The sequence below is a fragment of the Zeugodacus cucurbitae genome, chromosome 4 (genome assembly GCF_028554725.1).
Source record: "Zeugodacus cucurbitae isolate PBARC_wt_2022May chromosome 4, idZeuCucr1.2, whole genome shotgun sequence".
NCBI classification, from domain to species: Eukaryota; Metazoa; Arthropoda; class Insecta; order Diptera; family Tephritidae; genus Zeugodacus; species Zeugodacus cucurbitae.
The window spans coordinates 10,597,997-10,610,044 of NC_071669.1; the positions used below are offsets into that span (position 1 = coordinate 10,597,997).

At 35.4% G+C, this 12,048-nt stretch overlaps 1 protein-coding gene across 1 annotated transcript in view; it reads left to right on the plus strand.

The window, feature by feature from the left end:
• The window catches only part of LOC105209327 (cysteine-rich motor neuron 1 protein), a 396,142-nt gene that overhangs the window by 362,583 nt on the left and 21,511 nt on the right, over positions 1 to 12,048 (plus strand). The gene's annotated exons all lie outside the window — the stretch shown is intronic.

The window sequence follows — 12,048 nt, forward strand, 5'->3', positions numbered from 1 at the left end:
CTAGAAATTTTCGCCTACATTCAATTTCAATTTTATTCGATTTGAAATAATTCTGGGATATTTATAGCACATTCTTGTATTTCAAATTGTAGAATAAAAGGTGTATATATTGTTCTCGAATTGGAAGCGTAAAAGTGAGTGTGAGACCCAATTTTGAAATTATTTTTTCTATAAACAATTTGAGAAGTGCAGCCCTCATTTTAAGTGTGAATGAAATCAAATAATTAAAGTAAAAATCGCTTAAAACTATGCTACATAATAAAAACTAGTGTGAGAGTATATCTTTTTAAATATATATTTTTTTCATAAACCGTTTGAGAAGTTCAAATTTGAACTCATATATGAACTTACTCAAAGCTGTAAAATGAAAATCGGCCAAAGGTATGCTACAAAAAGTGTTAATGTTAAAATAGTTGCTCTTCTTCTTCGGCTTTAAATTATGAGAGATTCTCAGGAAAGTCAAAGTTCACATTTGATTATAGTCTCTTGGTATTAAATCGCTGTATTGCCTAAAACTAAAGAATGTAGAGTAAAAAACGCCTAAATTTATGCTGCAAAAAGTTGAAATATTAATTATAAATCTAGTACTGCAGCCATTTCGTGTCTTTAAATAAGATACTACTCGTTTACCAAAATGGCACATCTAGTGCTAATTGGGCCATAAAATGATATGGCAGCACTCATACCTAACCTAACTCTTTTGAGAAAGTCTAAAGATAGTCAAATTTCACGTCAAATCGGAGTCTCTTGATATTTAATCGCTTTTTTGCCAAAAACTATGTTACAAAATATATAAATATTACAAAAAATTGCCCTTCTTCCATATTTTTGGCTTTAAAGAAGAGATTACCGTTATGAGAAAGTTTTAAGAAAGTCAAAGATCACATTAGATTGTAGTCTCCTGGTAATTTATCGCTTTTTAGCCTAAAACTATGCTACAACAAAAGTAAATATTACAAAAAAGTTACTCTTCTTCTATTTCTGGTATTTAAAGAAGAGATTACCGTTATGAGAAAGTCTAACCAGAGTAAATTACACAATTGATTGTATTCTCCTGGTATTTCATCGCTTTATTAAATTTAATAATTTAATAAAATCGCTGAAAAAGAGTACAATTGTCAGCTTCAAATTATAGCACGTGGAAAATTCAATAGCATAAAATAAAAAAGTGGCTAGGAAGTGTGTCAAAATTATCTTTATATTATATAATTTAAATTATATAAATTTCAACACAAAAATCTTATCAAAGCATTTCTGCTATCAGCCCTGATATCTAATCAAAATTTTTCACATAATCCCAGATTTCAGCGAAAATTCTAACACAACAAATTTGTATGAATTAATAATACCAGATTAGGCGGCCTTTACTTGTTGTTTTTTTTTTATTTTTTCACCTCACCAAATTCCAGATGAGATTATGAGCGATGACAAAGAACGGGAACTTAGTAACGTGTAGAATAAATAAAGATAAATAGAAAATGTTGATAAAAATAAAGTGAAAAAGCACGCAAAGCCAAGAGGCTGAAGTGAAGGCAGTGGTAGTCAGGTTGTTGCTTGGGCAGAACCTTTTCGTATTGCACGACGCTGTGAAAATAATTGAAGCGGCTTTCCGAATGCAATTTATGTAGGTTAGTGTGTCTGTGAGTGTATGTAAATTCTTCTACAGATATACATATGTAGTTGTGCCTCTATAAGGATTTGGAAGCCGCTTATGCAAATACCATAAATATGTAAATAATGAATGCAAAGCACAAAGACCAAAAGTACAAGCGAAAAATAAGAAGATGAAAAAAACATACACACGAAAAAGGATCAAAAGACATCGGAAGTGTAGAATGTGAACGAGGCAAACTTTAGTACAAAAGTGTAAAATGCAAACTCGCCGTTGTAGAGTGAAGCAATTCAAAGAACGCCAAAAACTACGGCAAAGATAAACAAAGGCAAAGCAAAGGCAGACAAAGCCGCTTTAAAGGCTTTATGGCGGGCATTTAGAGCAGGCGTCTCTTTGTAGAGAGTGTATGCGTGGGGGGTGGTGTGAATGCTTAAACATTCATGCAGGTGTCAACAAGAAAATGTAATAAATTTTATAATATTCTTTATTGAAGTCAAAAGAAAAACAACAACAACAGCAACTGTGGAAGTAAAGTGAAAGTTCTACGGGCGGCTGGGTAATGAATTTAAACGTAATTTAAAGCGTAGATATAGTGCGATAGGAAGCTGTAAAATTAGATTTTAAAGTATAGCTCGTACTTAAAGATTTTTTAAGATTAATAAAAGGAAGAAAGCTGTAAAAAGGCTGATTATATTATGTTAAGGGGTTTGGTGTATTGATGAAACAATTACAATGAGGTTAGGATAAGCTCTCAGAAATTTTGTAAGAAAATACCCATTCAGCGCTGGATTTTAAGGGGAAAAATAACCATTTTTAGAGTTTAAAGGGTTTCCTAAGTCTTTTTGTCTGAGGGGCAATTCGAGCATAGTAGGACTCTTTAACATTCTCCAACTTTTAAACCTGAAGTAATGTTACTCTTCTCATACAAATTAGTGTTTAAAAAAAAAGAAAACAGGAAGAAACTCTTTATTTTCCATTACTTAAGTACTTCCGTTCTTTACCAATCTACCTACATTCTTCCTCAACTCAACATAAGCTACTATGTTCCACACCAAAACAATATTATTACATAACAAAAATTTAAATTCTCTCACATTTTGTCTCTGCCAGTTATTCATTTCTGTATTACTCATTTTATATTCCCTTCGCACTTCGCCCGTATTTACATTGGCGTCCTGCTGGAACAAAGCGACTGACAGCTGTTGGAAACATAATTTGCTCGCTTTGTGCTCGGTCGTCTTTGCTATCCGTATGCCGTATGAAGGACGTCTGCATAAATTGTATTTATTTCATTTGAAGTTTAATTTCACTAGAAAATACAAGAATTATTTTATTTAGTATTTTAGTATTGTATTTTAGTTAGTTTTTTTTTTGTGGAGGTTATGTTGTTAGGAGGAAGCTTAAATTCCAAGGTCAGCGTAACTATTAAAGAAGTGAGGCTTTGGTTTAAAGTTTACTGCAAAAATTAAAATGTAAGATTTAGTAGGATTTGGCCTTAAACACATATAATTGGTTTAAAAGTTTTTTTTGTTTTTGTGTAGTCCATTACCCTGGAGTAAAATGACTTCCGTGTCATATTTTTATACCCTGAATAGGGTATATCAAGTTTGTCACGAAGTTTGTAACACCCAGAAGGAAGCGTCGGAGGTCCTATAAAGTATATATATAAATGATCAGTACGTTGAACTGAGTCGATTTAGCCATGTCCGTCTGTCTGTCTGTATATATACGAACTAGTTGTCACTATATCGTTTTGAAATTTTGCACATGTTATATTCTCTTCAAGAAGCTGCTTATTAGTCGGAACTGCCGATATCGGACCACTATAACATATAGCTGCCATACAAACTGAATGATCGGAATCAAGGGCGTGTATGGAAAACTTCCGCATTTTACTACATTTCTTCACGAAATTTAGTGTGAGTTATTGTCCAGAGAAATAATTTAATCTCCGAAAAATTTGTTCAGAACGGCTCACTATAGCATATAGCTGTCATACAATCTGAACGATCGGAATCAAGGGCTTGTATGGAAAATTTTCGCATTTAACGTGGTATCTTCACGAAATTTCAGATCGGTTAACTATAAATTGTTCAGATCGGTTAACTATATAACCTTAATGTTTCTAGCAAACAACCCGGCTAAAAAGAATTAGTAAAATGTTTTCTTTTTTTTTACTTACTTTTTCTTACGTCTTTAGATTTGCTTAAACACATTGTTACTAAAAGAAATGCACCTGTGAAGGGTATATTAGCTTCGGTACAGCTGAAGTTAACGTTTTTTCTTGTTTAATATGAGTTTCCAAAACACTTTAGATATATAATCTCGCTTCGATTTCCAAATTTATCTGATGTGGCGAATCGAACAACCAACTGGTATAACTCGCATAAACTGGCATAATGCAATGGTAATAAGTTTTCAAACGATTATGCAAATTTAAGATGTTTTATTCGATTGAGATTAAGAGACTTTTAAGAAAACTTGTATAACTTGCTTATGTTGGTATAATGAAATGCAGGTTGAATATCGAACCTGTCTGCTAATTTGAGACGCTGCATTCGACTTAGAGATATTTGAGATACTTCGGAAGACTAAATGAGTTTTTAACATATCTGTTACATGATGATATAAAAGGTTAATAAAACTGGTATAAAACTCATATGCTGGTATAATGAAATGGATGTTGAATACCGAATGTTTATGCTCATTTTAAAGGGCTTGCATTCGTATCCAGTTATATGTATATAAGAGAGGCTTTAAGTTATATTTTTTTCTGCACAGGGGATGGGCTTAGGAACCAGTGCATTTTTAATAGTTTTTCCTTTTATTTTGAGAGTGTTATATTATCGATTTCAATTTACATTTTTTTCTTTTATTCTGCCTGGCATAATGCAATGATGATTAATTTTCAAAGATTATGCTAATTTAAGATGCTGTATGCTATTTAGATATACTTGAGATGTGTATGTATGTATATGATTGGCGTTGCAACCGTTTAGCCGGTTATAGCCGAATCGACGATAGTGCGCCACCTGTCTCTCTCCTTTGCAGTTCGGCGCCAGTTGGAGATCCCAAGTGTAACCAGGTCGCTCTCCACCTGGTCCCTCCAACGGAGTGGAGGCCTTCCCCTTCCTCGGCTTCCTCCGGCGGGTACTGCATCGAACACTTTCAGGGCTGGAGTGTTTTCGTCCATTCGGACAACATGACCTAGCCAGCGTAGCCGCTGTCTTTTTATTCGCTGAACTATGTCAATGTCGTCGTATAACTCGTACAGCTCATCGTTCCATCGTCTGCGGTATTCGCCGTTGCCAATGTTCTGAGGACCATAAATCTTGCGCAAAATTTTCCTCTCGAAAACTCCTAGTGTCGTCTCATCTGATGTTGACATCGTCCAAGCTTCTGCACCGTAAAGCAGGACGGGAATGATAAGTGACTTGTAGAGCTTGATTTTGGTTCGTCGAGAGACGACTTTACTGTTCAATTGCCTACTCAGTCCAAAGTAGCACCTGTTGGCAAGAGTTATTCTGCTGGATTTCGAGGCTGACATTGTTCGTGTTGTTGATGCTGGTTCCCAGGTATACGAAATTATCTACGACCTCGAAGTTATGACTGTCAACAGTGACGTGGGAGCCAAGACGCGAATGCGCCGACTGTTTGTTTGATGACAGGAGATATTTCGTCTTGTCCTCATTCACCTCCAGACCCATTCGCTTCGCCTCCTTATCCATGCGGGAAAAAGCAGAACAAACGGCGCGGTTGTTGCTTCCGATGATATCAATATCATCGGCGTACGCCAGGAGCTGTACACTCTTGTAGAAGATTGTACCTTCTCGGTTTAGCTCTGCAGCTCTTATAATTTTTTCCAGCATCAGGTTAAAGAAGTCGCACGATAGTGAGTCACCTTGTCTGAAACCTCGTTTGGTATCGAACGGCTCGGAGAGGTCCTTCCCAACCATGACGGAGCTTTTGGTGTTGCTCAACGTCAATTTACACAGCCGTATTAGTTTTGCGGGGATACCAAATTCAGACAACGTTTGCAGGGGTCGTCATCAAAAGGGGGGTGTCTCATCCGAGGCTTTCGTAGATTTTTCATTGGGGGGTGTTTTTATGTGGTGGGTCCCAAACCCTACGCACAACCGCATAAGCGGGCTTCGCCTTCTCACTTTAGCTCGCCTTCAAACGGATGTCTGTTGGCTACCCAGAGGATACTTGGTCTAAAGCCGGAAGTCGTGAGCTGCTTGAACCATGTGGAGAAGAATCGTTTCTGGCCACTCCCAAGTGAGTGACAATCAAAAACTTTCCTCACTTGCGTGAACAGATACTTTTATTAAAACTGGTATAATTCTCTTATGCTGATATAATGAAATGAAGGTTAAAGGTTATCGAGCCTTTCGGCTAATTTAAGATGCTGCATTCGATTTAGAGATATTTAAGATACTTCGGAAAACTCTAAAGGGGTTTTTAACTTATCTGTTACATGATGATATAAGGGGTTATAAAACTGGTATAAAACTCATATACTAGCTTGATGAAATGGAGGTTGAATATCGAACGTGTATGCTAATTTAAGGGGATGCATTCGTATCCAGAGATATGTATATAAGAGTCTTTGATTCATACTTTTTTCTGTACAAGGGCTGGGCTTAGAAATGTTTAATATGTTTTTTTATTTTCTTTTGAGAGTGTAATATTATCGATTTCAACTGTATGCAATTATTTTTTTATTTTTCTTTATTTCATTGAGGGTTTAATATTATATCACTCTTTGAAGGCTTTAAATTTAACTACCAATACATATGTACATAAGTATATCTGGCTTCCAATACTATGCATTCAAATATCTTCCTTTGAATTTTCTTATATAAGTTCCCCTTTTTATGCACTGCAATTTTAAGTCGCTTGAAAGAAAGAAGACAGCAAAGTGAAATGTGTAATGTAAAATACAATAAAATCCGCTAAAAAATAAGAAACAGTAGCATACTTTATGGCGCACAACATAGTGCGCATTATTCTTTTAACCATTACATTGTTGGCATAACAGACAATACGCTCTTCAACATACAAACATACATACATATAAATATATACAGATGTATTTATGCCTTCAAGACAAATATTTTTCCACTGCTTTTTTATCAATTTTTTTAGTGAAATGTTTTTCGCTATAAAAACAAAAGTTCCCATACCGGAATAATTTATTTATTTATGCCTTAAATTCCTTAAAGGATTGTATTTTTTGTTAGCATATAACTCTGTTTTCTAGCAATTCACTTGTTTATTAATATTTGCGCAAAATTCCCGGTTGCCATAAAACGTTTAGGTTTGTTTAACTTGGCAGTACAAGATTGAATTTATGCTATAAAATACTTTTTATGCAATTTTTATGTGAGTTTCGTTGAATTTTCGCTTTGAATGAAGCAAAATATGTTGACATAAAATAACTTTTATTGACACATTTATGTTTGCTGTTGTTGTTTTTCGCTCTTTTTGGAAGTTTGTTCTCGTTTAATTGCTGTGAATTTACTACAGTTATTTATCTTTTGCTGCAATGATATTTCATCTTTGAAAATGTATAGTGTTTCCAAGAATTTGTTGAGCGTCGGAGTTGTTTACTTATAGTTCAGTTTTATTTTCTATAAAATATTGAAGTTTTTATATTCCAACAACTAAGATTTCTTCAACCTTTCATAGTGAACTTAGTTGTAAAAATTCCAGAAATTCCACTTCCCTTTCAATTTATCTCTTAAACTTCCACATTAACCCACCACGCTAGTTAAATTCTTTGTAATTTTCATAACATTACAACAACTACCTCCAACACCGTCGACAGGCTTGTAATCTTCAATTATTGCTGTAATTTCATAATAATCCCAGCAAAATCCCGCACTTTTCGCCACTCAAATATTAAATTTTCTCGGCAATAACTTTTTCATGTGCGGTCTTAAAGTCGTCTATCATCAAGCGCCTTTAGTGAATTTTATTTAACCAGCTGGAGTCTAGCAGGCGAGCCAACATGGAAACGCGCCGAAAAGCATGGCGAGCGGGTTGAGCTGTTGAATAATTTCACGCCAGTAACATCCGTTGGATGGAGGAATTGCACATTTATTTATTTAAGCGTAATTATATGAAGACACACGCGTACTTTTACATATAACTTGCAATATATATGTTTTTAAGCCCAGGGATCCTGCAGGAAATATAGGAGTTAGTGAGGCTAATGGTTCGCTTAAATTCGTATCCACTGAGGTTATTACGAAAAGTTTAGCAGTGGCAAAGAAGGAGTGCCGCATCGTAGGAGTCGAAAGCCTAGTATTCCTCTACCATTACATATCTTGGGAGCACAGAATTGTTCATTACTCGTTCAGATAATAGATTCAGACCGAACCATCAATAGTACAAGTGGTTCTCTGTAGCTAAGGCGATTTTTTTTTTTAAATTTTATGTTATATCTGTCTTCAATTCATCTGAAAATGGAGAGCATCGAATCGAACAAACAACTGGTATAAATTTAACAAACTGGTATAATGAAATAATTATAGAATAGCAAGTGGTTATCAAAATATAGTCTTTTGTATTGAAATGGACAACTTCCACTCGATTATACCTGTCGTCGATGCATCAGAATTTTGAGAGTACCTAATCGAACAAACATCTGGCATAAATAACAAAAACTGGTATAATGAAATAAACATACTCTCTTGTATGGAATTGGGCAGCTTCCATTCGAGTTTTTTTTAGAAAAAAATCCAAGCTGCTTGTTTACCAAGTGTTTCCAGTAACATAGATAGTACTAGTAATAGATAGATCGTGAGGAGTTTTTGGAATCGGATGTGATTAACATCCAATCATCCTTTGAGCCAGGAAAACTTTAGTAAGTGGAAAAGCGGGGTCATGAAAAAGCTTGTGAGGTTGTTCTGGACTATTTCCATGTTTGCATGATCTTCGGGTGGGGTCCGGTTATCAAAATTATGGGTAATCAAGGTTCCTAGAAAGCAATGGCTGACTTTTAACTGTTTTAGAGCTGCCATAGAGAAGTTTACATATGAGAAAATGGTCCGGTTTTTTTAATCTGAGCCAGTTCAAACTCATGACCTACTAAATCCACAGTTTCAATCAGTGGGCAGAGAGGATATCTGAGAACTTGTGATATTACTGTCTCTGAGAACTTATTAGGTTAATGTATCCAGAACCACATCAGATCTGAGAACTTTTGATGTTACTGTTTCTGAGAACTTATGGGATTATTGTCTCTAGAACCACACCAGGTCTGGTCCAAAGTTTCAATCCGTGGGCAGAGGGGATATGTGAGAACTTATGATATTTTTGTCTCTGAGAATTTATTAGGTTATTGTATCTAGAACCACATCAGGTCAGGTCCGAAGTTTCAATCAGTGGGCAGAGAGGAATTCTGAGAACTTGTAATATTACTTACCTATGAGAACTTATTGGATTATTGTCTCTAAAACCGCATTAGGTATCAGATATATAACTTTTAGTGACAAAATCTAAAGACAACACCCTATACTTGACGAATCCCTCTTCCTACAAGCCACATTGGCACATTCACTTCTTAATGGCATAAAATTTCCGGCTAGCAGTGACCGTTCCCACAACGGAAAGTGCTAATCGACGACGGAAAGCCAAAACAAATGACAGACGGACAAAAGGGATTTACAAAAGAGCGAAATGGACCGAAATACGAAAAGTAGAAATGTACAAAAATTAATGAAATAATGTGAAAACGTAGCATAGACACAGGCGCGCAGACAGCATGCAAACGAAAGCGCTGGAATTTGTTTTGTTGAATTAACAATGACATTACGGCGCGAGAAAAGGTCAGTTCAACAAACAAATGGAATACCAAAAAAAAAAGAGGAAAGGGTGTGCTAAGGGAGAAAAAAGAACAGAAAAGAAGATTTTGTGTACAAAAGCAAAAGCAACAAACTTAATAATATTAAAGCTTAACAATACACAAAGAGCAATCATAAAAATGAGACCACGATAAAAATGACAATAAGAATTTGTAAGCGCATAAAGTCGCCCAAAAAACAACAACAACGAAAATGAAGTAGAAAGAGGCAGCGCACAAATAATAAAAGCCAGTAAGAGCAACAAATTAAAGCGAATGAAGAAAAAAGACGGACACGCTGGGTAAATAATTGAAAATAATTGTCACGACCACCATTGACTGTGCGCGAAGTGCCAGCGTAAGTGATAGACTGCGGGGCTAACTGACTGTAGGGCTAAAGTAAGCGAATGTACAACTGACAGACTGACGAACTGCCAGTGACGTCAGTTGCAAGCGGGCTGAGTGGGAAAAGCAAATAGCCTACTTACCCGTATGCACCCGTGGAACCTCGGCTTCACTGCTCGCATTACTTTGTTCTTCCCTTTATTTTCGTTAAAGCTGCTTTAACTTGTTTCACCAAATTCCATTTCCGAAAAATCCAACTAAGCGTCTTAGCGCGTGTCCAAATCTCCGGCTGCCCTCTTGACCCACTACATTAGACCGGCATCAAGCTATGCGTGACCATGCCGACATTCCGTTAGTCAGTCACTCGGTACGTGGGTGCTCACCAATTGACTTTACGTCTACTTTAGCTACTAACATTTTTGGTTTGGTGTTAGGCCGCCGCTTGGCATGGTTTGGGCTGTCGGTTGGACATTTGAAAAATATGTAGACATTTGAAGGTGTCACAGTGAATCATTTATCACGTGGATTTGGCGCTGCTGCGTTGCGTTGATTGTGTAGTCAAAAGGCGTTCGGCAAGTATTCCTGTGTTTTTAGTACGGCAAGTGCTCTCATTTGATTACCCACAGTGGTGTTGGTTATATGTGCTTGTATAGCAACTTCGTTGGAATTTGCTTTGCAGGTGTATTTCCTCTCTAACCAAGCTTAACATTTATTGTGTTTTTTTGTATTCTTTCCGCAGATAATCATTTATTTAACTGGCGGCTGACTTTTGTTTTTCCAAAGAATAAGCATTTCAATTTATTTAGCTTGAATTAGTTAATACATGATTAGATGAGGTCAGTGAACTCTTGAAGAATTTAAGATTAGATATTGTTCTACGCTCAGTGTTTATACCGTTGATAAATTTGAAGTCGGTGTAGTTATTTAGTATTTTAGTAGTTGAAGCCGCTTATAAACTGCTTTGTCTCCGCATTTGATCTTCGAGACCTCTAAGTCGCATGTTGAATCTTTCCCAGTGTTCCAAGCCTTTATCATATTAGATCCCATATAGTTATCGGTGATTACAAAACCAGCGAAAAGATTTTAGTCGTGTTTAGAAGGCTGACTGCCTTGTAAGTATGGTTATCGAAGACATTCGCCCAGCCGATGTTCGTGAGATCGATGCGATTATATTTAGTCAATAAGAAATCTGATATCAATTCCGCGAAAGTACTTACTAAAATAGACTCTTACTTTTGTTAAGCCAAATAATGAGTCTAATATTTATACTTATTAACTATTTATAAACTGTGGCTATAAAAATATCCTGAATCGCCAGGAAATCCTCTTTTCTCATTAAGATGATTCTCTATCTTATTTTTCTATACCATCGTCATATATTTTTCGATATAATGTATTTTGAGAAGAGCTTAATGTTTTCGGAGATTTGGGAGGATCTAAATACAACCCTCAGCCCTTGGCAATGACTGGTCTTATAATTGACCTCTGAACCCTGCTATTAGAGTATGAATTTGTTCCGTTGTCAGACAAAAAACAACCCCATTTCAATAGGCATTCTAATCCCGGATCTCCTATTAGAGGTTTACCTGGTATATATTCAAAATTATTTGTGTAATTCTTACTCTGAATTTTATCGTTTCAAGTTACAACACTGATATTTTTTAAAAACCACACCTATCTTATCACCGATTGAATTTTTTTAAACCAAGTTTTTTTCTAAACTCTATTCGAATCTCTTCTATATATAATTATAATAATATTTTTTATTTTTATGTATTTCTCATTATTAAATATTCATACTTTTTTACCCTATAAGTGCATCAGATGGTTCTTTCATAACGAATTAGTTTTTATTAGTTAATGTGTAAATTTTTTGCTAATTGACTCAATTAAGTAGTTATCTGAAACGACTTAGCTAGAGTTACTTTCAATTAAGCCAAGTTCCATTGTAGACTCAAACATAATTAAGTGAATTAATGAGAACAGTCTTTAAATTTTATGTTAAGAAAATATGGGAGAGCTTTCTGGAAAATATATTAGTCAGTTCAAGTAACTCGATTAATAGCCTTTTCACACAGCCAAGTTAATGGATTAAAATTTTGCCCTTCACACTGCCTCGATAATCGATCAGCTGTTATACATTTTTATTTTTGCTTTTCATAAGAAGTTGGTAAGTTTCAATACGTCACCTAAAATGCAAAAGGCCGTAACTAACAAAAAATTCAAAATTGACTTTTTGATT